This window comes from Colius striatus, chromosome 3 (genome assembly GCF_028858725.1).
Source record: "Colius striatus isolate bColStr4 chromosome 3, bColStr4.1.hap1, whole genome shotgun sequence".
NCBI lineage: Eukaryota > Metazoa > Chordata > Aves > Coliiformes > Coliidae > Colius > Colius striatus.
The window spans coordinates 90,321,555-90,335,365 of NC_084761.1; the positions used below are offsets into that span (position 1 = coordinate 90,321,555).

At 42.0% G+C, this 13,811-nt stretch overlaps 1 long non-coding RNA gene across 1 annotated transcript in view; it reads right to left on the reverse strand.

The window, feature by feature from the left end:
• The window catches only part of LOC133625130 (uncharacterized), a 35,070-nt gene that overhangs the window by 21,111 nt on the left and 148 nt on the right, over window positions 1-13,811 (reverse strand). Inside the window, exons 2-4 of the long non-coding RNA XR_009818443.1 lie at window positions 13,332-13,515; window positions 9,183-9,510; window positions 9,050-9,096 (exon numbers count right to left, since the gene is read on the reverse strand). This is a non-coding gene — a long non-coding RNA (uncharacterized LOC133625130). The remainder of the gene's footprint in view (window positions 1-9,049; window positions 9,097-9,182; window positions 9,511-13,331; window positions 13,516-13,811) is intronic.

Here is a 13,811-nt window from a genome sequence, read left to right on the forward strand (position 1 = left end):
GATAGGGATGCTCCATGCTCTGACAGTGACTTGCTGTATTGCTTTCAGCTAGTCATTTAACTCCACAGTTTACCCTCCTGTTGACCTTCTGAGTGTTACACATGCCCTCAGTATGAATGTGTACATGAAAAGGGCAATTTAGGCAGTTTGGAGCACTTTTTTTTTGGTGCTTGCTTAGCAGCATGAACTACAGTGAAAGGTTACTAGGGTTGCACATATAAGCATACTCAAAGTTAAGAAAATACTCTCTTTAGCAATGCATCTACAAGTGTATCATCATCAGGAGACTTTTGCTTCACTGAAAGCTGAAGTGGACTTAGCTGGGGCAAGATTGCTGCAGTGAAGGAGACACTGGTACACCAGGCACTCTCTACATGGTGGGATGCTACAGAGAAATCAGAAATGCTACGAAGAAAATCCTTCCTCCTTTTCTGCTACTCCCTACCTTTTACTTTCTCAAATACAGGAGCTCTACATTTGCTTCCACTGAGAATGAGCTGGATTAAGGCTGAAGCTCAGGTGTACTGTTGCCTGCGGCAGAAAGGCTGTCTAAGTTTGGGCTGCCTCTCTGTTCCTTCAGCCTCTCGCTGTTGCTCAGGTCTACTTTCCATGGCACAGATATGTTCTCTGGCAGCTCTGCTTCCTTCCTCCCTGAAGAGGGAATCTTAAGACAGGACAAAGCAGCAGTGTGCTGAGAAGCAAGGCCCTTCCTCTGTGCACCTTTGCAGACACCAATACACCAGGAGCGGAGGTTGGCAGTTGACGCATTGGGGGCTCAGAGGGTGACACTGGCTTGGCAGTGGAGGGGGATAAAGTTTAACTTAACAGTGGGTGTGGAAAGGCAAATGTGCACAAGACTGAATGGAGGCAGAGCTTGTTTTGACAGGTGTTGGTATTTACAATTATGTTGGACCAAATATTCTGTAAACACAATATAGTCACCAGTAACATAAACAATGACTTGTAAGGTTGTGTTTTAAGGACCCTCCAAGTGGGAAGAAGCCAGAAGTTTGATGAAACAGATGAAAAAGTATTAATCAAAGAACAGGAAAGGAAACAACAAGTTGGTTGTGTGTAAAGTCTCAGTGTCAGTATTGAACATGGGACAAGACAACAAGGACAGAGACGGCTTTACACCACAGATCAGAAAATGAAATGACCCAAAACATTACTCTGGTAATCTTTAACAACAGAAATAAGAAAAGCATGTTCTTATGGTTTCATCAAAACATGCATGCCCTCGGGTAAGCGGTAACCCGAGGAAGTTGCAGTAAGATAGTCTTCAACTGTCAAAGCACATGGAAAGGTCTGCTCCTTCTTGAAAAGGATTCCATTTCCACCTTCACATCTGCCTAGTGACAGGCTGCATGCAATAAAGTGACAGAGCAAGGCACTTCATTGCAAGGTTTTACAGCTGCCATCAGTCTCTAGTCCACTTTATTGCAGTGGTTTTGCCAGAATCAAGCCTTGCAAGACACACTCTCCTGCCTATAGTGAAGGAGAGCATAAAACTGAGCAGTCTGTTCACAGCAGCTATACAGCACAGGGTACACAGCACTGTTATAGGTATAACAAAGTAGACAACAACTATGCAATATAAGCAGAGAGTTCAAAATGTGTTACAGAACATAGAGACATCTCTGAATTCCAACCAGCATAAGAGAAATCCATTTGACAGTGGGCAGAACTATTTTTTTTGTGGTACAAACACATGATATCACAACTGCTAGTTTCTCTTCTGAAAGAGTCTCTCAAATTATTTACAGCAGAAACCCCTTAAAGAGAAAGGCCAAAGAGAAGTTACTAAGACACTACGGCCACTGAGCACATTGTAACTTCCACAGCTATGGAGAAGTGCTCAGGGGAAGTGTGCACTGAGCTCCTAACAATTGTTCTAGGACAGTTCCTCTTCAAATAGTCAGGGCACAGTTTAGGAGCTACCACAGCCTGAGTGGAATTCACCTGAAGAATCCTGGACATGAAAAAAAAGGACTTCTAATCATTAACAGTTGCACGCATCTAAGTAAAGATGAGGATGTGGGAGGAGAGAACTGCACTGCTCCAGGTTCTGAGAAGACAAGGAGGAGGAAGTATGGGGCCAATGCCAGCTGATTCTGCTCTCTTACACTGGAGAGAGGAAGAACAAGTTTTCCTCTCTCTTCCCTCGTTGGGGACTAAATCTGAAATCCACTGTGGGACAGAATCCATCACAGGGGGAAAAAAAAACCCTAAAGAAAAGTAAAATCTGCCTGAAGAAGGCTGACCAGAAGTTATCACAGAGACAGAACACATGCATGTGTGTGCTTACATCAGTGAAAGAATGCCTGACAAGTAAATCATCAGGGGTTTAGCATATTTGCAAACTGTCTTAAAGAGTGACCAATCTGTCAGAGGCAGACCAGAATCACTCTGCAGGTACACAAATCTGCCCTATGTCACAGAAGCTGCATATGCAAGAGCCAAATGAAAAATGCCTGTACTTCCTCCTGTGTGCTCACTCACTGGAGCCTACAAAAGGCATTATGAAAGCTTTTTTCCTAGGATGTAACAGTAACAGGAGCAATGTTCCTGCCACCTTCTATACAGGTGGAGTAGCTCTTTTCCATCACCAAAAGATTAACGCTGTGGTATCAGAACCAGCTCCCTGGAAAATGAAATTAAGGAACAACTAGTAGCCAGTGTCTCAGCATGGCATTGTGCTCTACTCAAAGAAGCGACTTGAATGTGCAGAGCTCAGTAAAGCAATAGATGACAGACTGGTCAAGAACTTATGTGTCAGGATGAGAGGGGGCCAGTAAGCGTAACAGTGTGATGAGTGTCTGCTACAAGCCACTAAAACCAAGAGGAAGTGGATGAAACCAACCAAAAATCAACTGTGAGGCAGCTTTTGATTGCAGGCACTGCTTCTCCTTGGGAATTTTTACCACTCTGGTATTTGTTGAGAGGGTAACAAGGCAGGGTGCAAGCTACCCAAGAGAGCAATCTTGGAGGATAATTTATTGAAAAAAATGCTAGACAAGTCAGTTAGGAGAAGTTGCTACTCATTAGTCAAGACCAACTAGTTAAAGCTGTGAAGACTAATCACAGCCTCAGCTGTAGCAATCCTAAGATGGTGATATAAAGACCGTGAACGACAGTGAGGCAGGCAGGTAGTGGAGAGGTTTGAACTTCGAAAGTGCAGGTTTAGGCTTGTTCAGGGAACTGGTGGGCATGATCCTATTGGAGGCAAAGGCAAAGGGGCCTAGGAAGGCCTGTCCATATCCCAGAACAACCAAGCACTCAAAGCAGAACAGCCTGTTCTGATGTGCAGGAAGTCAAGCAAACATGGCAGGGAGCCAGTTCTGCCTGAGGGGGAACTCCTGACTGAGATCAAACACTAAAAGGAAGTGTACAGGAGGTGGAAGTGGAGACAGGCTGTTTAAGAGAAGACAACCCCTGAGCACATAGGCAGACAAGAAAGTAAAAGCTTGGCTGCAGCTGAAACATGGAAGGGATGCAGAAAGCAACAAGAAGCATCTCAGTAGCAAGGTCCATAGACAAAAGGCACAAAAAAGGCCAAGGTATAAAATGTCAACTTGTCTGGGAAGGTCTGCTCTCAGACCTCCCTGAAGCTAATGGCACAGGATGGGTGGATCAGCAGCCAACCCCAGCAAATGAGACATCGTGAAAGACAGGAGGCTGGACTCAATGACCTGCAAAGGTCCCTTCTAACCTCAATTAGTCTTGACTATAAATTCCCAGAGATCACCATAAACTCTTTTGCTAGCTAAAGAAAGTAGAAGCATCATAGAATCATAGAACGGTAGGGTTGGAAGGGACCCCCAGAGATCTAATCCAATCCCCCTGCAGAAGCAGGTCAACCTAGATCACCTCAGTCTATCCACTTAACCACAGCTGTAAAAAAGCTAAAAGGCTGCTATATTTAAAGACAAAAGACATAATAATGTATTTGATAACTTGCTATTCTAAGTTCACTACCAGCTCTTACCATCCATAAGCACTACATTGACATCACTAGAGTTATGTTTTCAGACACCAGTGTCTCAGCTGAGAACATGATGAGGTGAAACGTAGTGCTTCCTCCTAAATCACATAAGAAAAGCTGTTAAAACCATTGCTTCTCTCTGTTACCAAGGAGTTGACATCACAGATTTTTTGGTTAAATATTTAATCCCCTAACACTCTAACATTAAAAAGCCTCCAAGCCCTTAGAGCAAGCATGTGCATTGTTTCATAAGTAAACTCATTTAGGATGCAAAAGGCAGTAACAATTTTCATGTGGAAGATGCCCTATTGTGCTGTTTGTGTTTGTCAACTTCTCCAAAATTAATCCGAGCTCCCTTTAAGTTTGGTCTGTAGGATGCAATTACTCATGTATTACAAAACCCTTCCCAGAGGTCATCAATATCCCACTGCTTTCTCAAGGGACATTATTTTGATGTAATGTCAAAGCAACCCTTAAGGCCAAACAGGGAAAAAGCCACTACAGGTCCACCTTCCAGAACTACTTGGATCACAGTGTTAACCAAGTTGAAGGAGCTAATTTACCAAAACAGACATGGATATTAGCCCTGAAAAGAGAACAAACCAGATGAATATTAGAAAAATGAGTAAAACATGAATGCATGTTGTCAGTTCTCTAGAAGTCCCCTCACTGAACCATTAGCCAGGTAACTTCTTATGTGCTCCAAATTCATCATTACCTTGCAAACATGGAAAGCAACAATTTTAATACAACAACGTCAAGCATCAAAGCAACAATCAAATCCCATCTACACTCTTAGTCCCAGTGCCACAGCAGGAGTGGGGGGAGCTGTAACACCCTGTGCCTTCAGGCAACAGAAGCTTTTACAACTCAAGCCCTTTTCGGGCCCTTCGTAGAGGCTGAAACACTCTCAGCTGAGGACATACCCTCATAGATGCTCGCTTTAATGAACTGAAAGTGGCAACTTCCCATTGGTGCGTCAGATGGACTTTTTCTCAAGCCGTGGAAAGAAGTGTCTAGGCAGCACTTGTGTGGGGGCTGCAGACACCACTGAGCTGTTGAAGTACCTTTTATAATAAAATTGAAACTACAGTGAGAGACCATTCATTCTTTACCTCTGAATCAGGAAGTCCACTCATTCAAGCAATCATTAACTCATGTAGCAAAACACATAACATTCACACCATCCCCATCACTCCTCCTCCAAACATTAACTCACAAAAAGCCACTCAGAGGCTTCCTCAAGCCCACCAGGAAAATCAGTGGGGGCTTTTCATATATGTAGCTTATGGTAGTCTAAGGTCAACTGCTAATTTCAGCCAGGGAAAGCCCATTGCCATTTCTTTATTATTTCCTTAATGTAACTGACAGAATGAGTAGGTTAAAGAGGGAAAGGCCTAAGATAACCAAGATGCAGCCAAAATGAAACCAGGCTTGTCCTCAACAACCCAGCCTGATTATTAACAAACAGATCACATGGCATGCCAGCTTTAATACACCACAAACAAACAGTACAATTGCAAAGCCCACACCGTTATTGTCACGTAGTGGAAAGATCTGCTACAAGAACATGACCTCTGCCTCGAGGCTGACATAAAGCAGATGCTTCACCATCCAATGTTCAACATATGAAATACATTATATGAATACAAATTTTCATGAAAATCTTCTTAGTGCAGTACCTAGAAACATGAGATCTGGATCCTGTTCTTATCTCATTGCCTCCACCCTTCAGTTCCTCAGGAACAAAGGTAAATCCTAGCTTACTAGAAGCAGCATTGTGATACTTAAAGGTACTACAAAGCTCCTAGCAGCAGCCCAAGATACCTGAAAAACAGAGTACTCCATCCTCTACCACTGTAACAGGTGTGAGAGGGAAATGATGTAAGGAAAAGGAAGCAGGAAATATCATGGGGGTTTTAACCAAAGGGAGCGAACATGCTTAAAGAAAATGGAAAACTGGGAATGGCAATGCTGTTTCACTTTCAAACTGTTGAAATGCAGGGGTTCATCTCCACTCTTTCCCTAGAACTTGCTTACAAGCCATAAACTAAAAAGTTTTCAAGGCTAAAACAGATAAAGACCCAACTAACCTAATCTGATCTCAAAGCTGACTCTGCTTAGAGCAGGAGGTCAGACTGAAGGCTTTTGTAAGCCCCTTCCAACCTGAATTATTCTGCCCTGCACTCCTGTTCTGCAGCCTTCCTGGGTTCAGCCTCTTGACTATCAAACTCCTCAAGCTTTGCAATGCAGACACATTCATATGCAGCCTTCAGAACTAAAAGTCCCCTCGAGGGTTTTCAGCCTTAAAATATTCAAGTGAGGAAGTCATTCATCTTTCTGCCCAATGCAATGGAGCCATCAACTCCACAATCATCCACTGCCAAGTAGGGCAGCAGCTTTGCAGAGCATCAGATAGCTGGGCAACAACTCTTGAGGTAGCACAGGGAAGGTACTAGACAGCATCTAGAAGGATGCCCAGGTTGTAACGTGTGTGTTAGACTTCACTACCCTGTCAGATTTCAGGGCTCATTAGAAACTGCAATCACCGTGAAAACTGCTGCCCACACTTGATGTCTGCAACCAGGCTGGTGCATGAGCACAGCAGCCAGGGTGGCAGGGAGGTGGCAGCTTGTACAGGCACAGCCCAAGCTTGTCTCTTCGAAGTGTCAAACCAGGCTGAGTCATACAGAATTAAGTTCAAAATTTGAAAGAGAAGCCAAAATCCCTGCAAAATGCCCATTTCCCGATTATGGGTGGCCAGCCCTCCTCTGGGTGCAGGCCTTCCCTGACCACCACCTTGTGTCATCCAAAAGCACTGCTGGCAGGGGCAGGATGCTGCACCAGGAGCCCTGTCCAGAGCACACTACCACTGCTCACTCATCTGTGCTAAACTTTTGTTTACTTAATTAACAAAGAGTAACGTGTAATTACGACTCCAAACTTGTAAAACGGTCCTGTCATCTGTTTTTCTCATCTGTTCCTAGCTAGCAGCATCCTTGGATAATTGCCCTAAGGAACCAGATAGAACTTACAGCTCTCTTTTTGGTGCCCTCTTGGTTGTCCCATTTATTTTGACAGAGGTAGCATCAAAATGCATTCGCAGCTTTATTATTACCTGAAAATTCACCACGTCCTCGCTGCCCCCCTCCCCGAGAGTGCAGTTGCTAAATTCTGCTTGAAGAACCCATTTGTCCTTTGAGTTATGTCCACTGAGACACCACACATGGGGTAACAGGGATAAAGAACTGGAAACTATTTCTGAAATTTGGATAAAATTGAAGACATTCCTGATGCAGATTCCTAAACATGAAAATGCACATAGTATTGTCAGTGCAAAACACCACGGGAAGATGGCAGTGAACATAAAAAGGAAGCTCACTTGGCCACAAAGCACATGAACTTCTGTACTGGCCACACCACTCTCACTATGGTCAAAGCATTTCCTTTCCTTGGAGGCTTCTCCAACAAGGAACTGCCAGAATGCCACTGTAACAGGGAGCAGTAGTACTTCAGCAATTCATCCTAAAGGAAAAGCAGGACATAACTTCCACACAAGGAAGGGACAGGTGAAATTCAGATCTACTATGGTTTGAAACCCAAGTTTCAAACATAACCAAGCTTCTGCCTTGGTTACATAAGACAAAGGTAAACCAAATTACACCTAAGTGTAATGCACTTGAACGTATCAGGTTAACCTTTGGGTCTCTTCACCACTAAAAGAGTTCCAGCTTTTGCAGTCCTGCCAAAAGCCACTTTATCTGAAGGACAGCAACCGATCTTTCTATTATGCTGGAATAAAGCTATGCCACCAGACCAAGATGCTTAAATACACTTGTGCAAGCTCTTCACATGTTAAGGTCTCCTTCCCCTGTGTCTGTACAATGATTTCAACTACCTCTACGCTTCTCAGTGGTAAATGGCACATTTAGTAGCTGAATTAGATGAACCCACTCTGAGCTGATCACTGGAACATAGCTCACTCCCATGCAAATGAGTACATCTGCCATCAGACACAGATCCTCACTCAATGCAAAACTTGTTGCTGCTGCTGAAAGCTCTCAGTTTCTATTAGCAAAAGTAAGGTGAACAAAGTAAGTCGTGCCTTCCTGGAAATTCACTTCTAGTGGGTAGAAACTATTGCCATTCACTGGTGGAGATCACATTTATACCGTAGCTGAACAATATGAGGTCATGTATGTCAGCACTTTACATGTCAGACAGCTGATTCACTTCATTGCATATAGGATGCTGATGCTGCATCAGATAGCCAGTCCATGCAAGGATGATCTCTGAATGTACCTAAACCATGAATCAGCCTTTAGTTCCCACCACCTCACTTAATAGTTGCAGAACACCTTTGAGTTGAAAATTCACCCTATATGTCTGTTCCACAGTCTAAACATCAAGCACCTTTCAGAGGTATAAAACAAATATTTAACGACTAAATCACCTTTCAGAACAACAAAGCTGATACTGAGTTTTAGAGTCACTTCACAGTTCCTATTCCCAAGAGGAAATGTGGCCACATGCAGTGGAAAAACGGCAAATAGCTTAACTTGATACCCAACATGGCAAGACAAAAGACAAATCTACCGAAGCCAGGAGCAAGAAGAGAAATCAACCCATAGAAAACTGAGCACTAAGAGTCTGGACTGCAATTGGGCCACAGCTGTGATGTACATGCTTCCTGATTTATAAGGATCTTACCTCAAAAAATCTTATCTCAAAAGATATTACAACAGATCAGGAAACCCACAGCTCCTATCCATCCTAGCAACTGTCTTTTTCAACACAGGACATGCCATTTCTGTGCCAAGAAAGAAACACCAGACCCATCCTCTTTCATACAATGCTTTTCAGAAAACCACTAGGACTTTTGCTGCATTCTGATGCTACCAAGCTTACTGGCAACAGAGCCAGGCAGCTGTCCAAATCGGATAAAAAATGCTACAGAGTGACGGTGCTGTGCATGAGCTAACAGTTCAACTGACAAACTAAACCCTACAGTATTAACTCCTAGGTTCTGCTGTCAAGAAGCGTCAGGGGCACATTACCACTTACACAATCCAGTCGCTCCAGGTACTTCCAGGGAATCTCAGCCATGAGGTCTGTAGGAGGAAGGAGGTTGATAAGATGGTCTAGAAGGTGGTGTGAGTAAATGGATAAGGAAGAGAACATTTATTGCAAAACTTACCATGAATCAAGAGGCTAATGCTTCACACAATGTTTCTCTTTTTTTATTCAGGGATAGTTCTTGTATAAATCCTCATGATTTAAGACAAACTTGTAATTCAGATGCAGACTCAGGTTTTGGGTTCAGCTTCCAACTGTTTCAGACTTGCACTGTAGCTGAGGCAAAGCTGCTTCATCTCTGCAACAATGCTGCTTCTGTAAAATGGAGTAAAGCCATAGTTGCCTCACCTCATTCCAGCCTCATCAATTCCAGTTGTACACCAGAGTGTGACACGAGTGTCAGCTTGGAGACATTTTCACCACAGTTGAGATATCCATTAATAATCCTCCTAAAGAAAGAAACATTCTCAGTGCAGTGGTCAGCTACCGAATTGCATGGGTAACAACAAACCAGAATCACTCTGAACAGGTTAATGCAAAAGCTATGTAAGAAACTAAGTGGAATAAATCAGATGCCTTTACTAAAAGAAAGGAACACTTTCCAAAGAGTGGTGGGTCACAAAAACTTGCACTAATCCTTTGATAAACACCTTTTTTTACATGTTTACAAAACAAGTTAAAATGCAGAAAGGAAATGCTAAAGATTCATTAGGATGAGGAAAAAGAAAACTACTTTTTTTTCTTTTAAACAAGAGTACTTAAAAGTAGCTATTTTTTTCCCTTGACTTACCCACAGCTACCGAATTTTGGTTATCACACTAGATCAATGACTGAGCTGGGCAGAGCACATAATTTGCTCAGCATGGCCATGAAATCACACAACTTAAAGACTGGGCCTACAAAAATGTTACCACAACCAAATAAAAAATTAAAGAGGAAGTAGGATTTTAAGAAGTCATCTCTGTGCAACATTTAAAACAATGTTACCCTTAAGACCAAGACCATGTTGGACCATTGCACATTAAAACAGGGCATCTGTATTTACGCACACAACTGAATTAACATGTTTGGTCTTCATCTTTATGCTGCATTAACTTTAGCAACCTAACACATGCATTCCAGCCTATACCCAAAGAGAATTGGGGTTTGTGTTGGTCTTTTTTTTTTCCAGTCATTTCAAAACACTATCACTTCCACAATTTCTCAACCAGCTGTGCTGTTTCCTCACTGGGCTACTTTTGTTTGAGTGATTCTGTGTTACAGCAACATTCAAGATTGCTTAAGTTGCCAATGGCTAAATATTATCAAGTTGTCTATAGGCATTAAAATCTAACTTAGGGTACAAACAATCATCTCCCAGTTTAAATACTTAAGTGTTTCTGGGTTTAGAAGGGTTTTTGTTTGTTTGTTGCTTGTGTGTGTATGTTTGTTTGTTACAGAAACTAGGCAATAAGCAAAAATGATCCAGTCGGCTTGGAGATGGTGACTGACAACTATATTTGGGTTCCTGCTGCTTTTAATAAATGCCTCTCCCACAACATCTCACTATGTCATGCTGATACACTACTGGCACAGAAAGGGGAACTGGCAGCAGGTAACAGCTCCAATGTTTTAAGACTTCTCTTCCATGTTTAGTTTATTTGTATGCATCACACACACACACACTGTTGTGTCCTAGTTCAAGGCACTGCCGAAGTCTAGGTCTCTGCCAATGCCTAATCTGTTCAAGCCCTTGACTCCTATGCCTAAGATGCTCCAAAGCATGTAGAGATGATGTTCACATTGTACAAGTTGGATTAGTGTCGAAAAAAGGTACGTGCATGAAGAGAGAAATAATCAGACTTTACTGAGTAACACTGATAAAGGCAAGAGATTGAAAGTTCAGGCTACACGAGAAGGTGACAGCTCTCTCCAGAAACTCAGCTGTGGCCAGTCTGGATTGCCCAGTTGTTAAAATGGGTTAAAAGTGGAGAGCAGTTACCATAATGATCACAACTGGTGGTGTTTGAACAAACTGAAGAAATCTTTTTGAAGAGGGGTAACAGTTCTGGTGTGGCAAGATGATTATTTCTCACACTGCATAGTCAGTGCATTGACTTGCTTAACTCTTGCATTTCCACTTGATCACCTCACTATCCAGCCTTACGTCTCCAGCTGTAGCTCAGCAGAGAATTTCAGAAACATCTGAAACCTCTCATGATTTCACACATGTGTTTTCATTGCTCTTTCACCAGCACTCACCTACCAGTTATGGTTTTGTACCAATTTACAAAGCAACCAAACAGTACAGAGAAGTTGAGACACATATTTACAACTTTCTCTGGCAGGTTGCCTGACGAACTGCTTTGCTAGGTGTTAAACAAAAGCCCTGTAGTGTGAAGAAGGAACAGCACATCACGTAAAAGACTTATGCCTCTTGCCTTACACTTCTTACCTGCTTGGTTTCACTGACATTATGCCAGCTCCTCACAGAACTGCACTTGAAGACCAGAGGCGGATCCACAACTTTTTTTTCATTAAAAATAATAAGAACAGTCAATACACAATATCATGCCTCTTGGCTCAAAGGGTATAAACTCATGATACAGAAAGGATGAGATTTCCTGCAAGACAGCCTTCAGAATCTTTCCTTGCCTGATGAATTATGTAAAGTACAACCAATGTAAATGATAGAAAGGCTCAGAGGCAGCTGAGGAGAATGAATGAGAAGCCATTTCACTACAGACCTTAAAATGAAGTGGGAAAGGGACACGCACCACAGCTACCATACTGAAAAAGCTCATTAATTCATTAAATGGAATTTTCAGACATGCACTTTGACTCTAGGAAGGAAAGAGATGTTACATTTGAAAGCTTGTAAGATAGATTGAAAGCACAGAACAGAATAAGTAGACACTCCATATAAAATCAATGGTGGTAAACTTCTTTTTCATTACTCTTCAAATGGAAAAGTTTGTTCACTTGTTAACTACAAGACAAAGACTTTATCTGGAGACTGTTATAGAAAGTAAGAGTACACCCAATTATGAAATCTAAGAAGTGACCTTTCATGAAAGGATAAAGACAACAATATTGTTGCTACTTTAGATACTTGTGTCCTAGAACATTCTCTTTCCCTTCCACTTTCAAGAAACAGTTCTACCAACGACATCTTTCACAGTCAGCAAGACTACACAACCATGGTTCTACTTCCAGCCTTGAAAAGTCACTCAATAGACCAAAGAGCTCATAACCTGATATAATCAACATAAGTGAAGAGGCTTACAACTTGTCTTTCACTGTTAGTATGTTAAAATTGGCAAGAGAACCTCTCTTGCCAAATCATTACTTCCAATTTGTCCTCAACTTGGAGATAACAAACCAACAAAAAAAAATCCCCTGAAAATCTCAAGTTCATGGCCCTTCGCAACACTGTAGAATCAACTTAGAGGTCAAGCAATAGACGAACAAAAACTCGTACAAGATCTTGAAGGCAGAGTGCATGAGAAGAAAAACATGTTCAAATATCTGACTTGATTCCTGCTTTTTTTTCCCCTTTTGGAAGAAGAGGGCTTTGCTGATTATGTATTTCCAGTGAATAAAGAATCCCTTTCCAATGAGCTGATGCAGATGAGTGCTTTGCAGCACGAAGTCTGTTGAAGCAACAGCAGGCAGCAATACACTCATCTGATCTGATCAGTTCTGGAAACATTCCTATGCAACTTCATCAAGACAAACCTGCTTTAGCAGGGGGTTGGGCTGGATAATGTCTAGAGGTCCCCTTGAACCCTAATCATTCTGTGATTTTGTGAGCTGAACATTCCAGCTTTTCCACTCCAGAGCCCTGGATTCAAATCTTTTATTTCAATCACAAGCAAAAGAACCTCCAGACATCATGATGCTCACATGTGTACACCACCGACCTCCCTCTCCCCCAAACAGTGCAAACCATTGACCTAACTTGATTTGAGTCAACAGACAGTTTAAAGGAAACTAGAATGGGAAAACAAGTCTAGACATCTTTCCCTGAGAAAAATCAAACTTGTATAAGCTAGTTGAGTGACATACTTTGTGTGAAACACGTTAGTTTATGCAATATGAGTTATGTAATCGTTTGTGAGCACATCAGTATAGATTTTTATCTATTCTTCACTTAATACTAGCTGCCACTTTTTCTTCAGAGGTACTATGTCTGCCCACTGCCTCCTCTCTTCACAGATGCAAGCCAGACTTAATGTTTTTGCTGCAAATAATACTTAACTGTCAAGAAACATATGAGAAGGTAACATACCTGAAATTGTCAGCTACAGTGTTGTCAAAGAGACCTTGGTTTTACTTTTCTGTTCAGCTTTCAGAAAGACTGATGAAGAACATGGAGGTGAAGAGTTGACATAAGATTCTCAAACACTCATTACTGGTGGAGGGTTGTCTTGAGTCTACACAGTCTGCTCTCCTGGTTAACTCTGCCCAAAGAGCTGATAATGACAATAAAACCACTCATTTCTGATCAAACACCACCTGGTGAAACAAAGTTAAAAGCTACAGACCTGTGATTGAAGTGTGAAAACATGCTTCAAGTCATTTTAAAATAAGATACTTCGAGAGATACTTAAACCCGAAGGAAGGTTTAAAAAAAAAACCCCAAACACTGTCAAAAACATAAGGGAGAAGACACAATCAATACACACCTTTTCCCCTTTTGTTTTAGTTACCTCTTCCCCTTTTGTTTTAGGTCTTTTGAGGGCACCATCTACTTTAAAAACCCCTTTGT